Consider the following 1,178-nt stretch of genomic DNA (forward strand, 5'->3'; position numbering starts at 1 on the left):
ATATATATATATATATATACATCTCCCCTACTATATAGACACCTTTCTTTACGCCTAGACGACATCATTACAATGCACAGGAAGATCCTAATTCGATTTGATACAACTGCCTTTGAACAACCCTTTATTATCGCCTACAGATATATATACATGCATATATGAATTCATAAGTAAGCGCTAACGTTTATTAAACAACCCGCGGACAATATCTGCCTTCATAACAGAACGAGTCCATTAATTATTCATGGCGGTAAGACCATAGAAATAAAATACGTGTCTCTATATATTTCTATGGGTAAGACGCGCACTGACGAACACCCACGCCCTCTGTCGTCGGCCACCATGCACCTCTATTATTATGCGCTCGATAGCTCACGCAAACCTGGGCTTTATAATCATTGTCAACGACTCCGGGTGCACACATGTGTAGCAACACCTTCACGCGCGTTGCCTCTAATTAAATCTAATTGCGTCATTATGTCAAGTAGTTGGCATGTCCGCTTGCGCGTACACACACCGTTCACTCTCATTTTCCACCCGATCGCGAGTGAAATGGCGAACGTATAGCCTGGCATAATTTTTCGGCGGGAACGACAGACACTCTTTATTTGAAATTATCCGTAATATCAATGGCCGACTAACGTTACACTATAATTGCGCCGTGCGGGACGCACACTTATTTATTGATGACGGTCTTTACAATCATTATTATATCGCAACCTTATAATAAAGTCACGTGATAGCCCGTGTTTCGTCTTCGAAAAAAAAGAGGCTGCTGCATTAATGACGTGCCAAAAATGATACGAAACACAATAAATTTCCGTAAATCAGTAGGTAATGACAATGAACTCTGCTGAATAGAACTTTTTTCGCAAACGTCGCATGAGCATTATTTGCGCATTTTGAATAGCTGTAATACATCTCATATTAGCATCGCATACGTGAATCATGTCCATGACTCCATATACATTATTATGCTATATATACATGAATAATATAACGTACATTATCATCCCATATACGCGATGATCGGCAAATTATGACTGCCATATTATCATTGGCTCTAGGAGCTAAGAGATTTACAAGCGTATGTTTTGCCAATAAATGCACACGAAATCGACTTGTGATATTATTCCATACGTGAACCATTATATGCTATATACATTCCATGCTATAAA

The sequence above is a fragment of the Priapulus caudatus genome, unplaced genomic scaffold, assembly GCF_000485595.1.
Source record: "Priapulus caudatus unplaced genomic scaffold, Priapulus_caudatus-5.0.1 Scaffold310, whole genome shotgun sequence".
Classification (NCBI taxonomy): domain Eukaryota; kingdom Metazoa; phylum Priapulida; class Priapulimorpha; order Priapulimorphida; family Priapulidae; genus Priapulus; species Priapulus caudatus.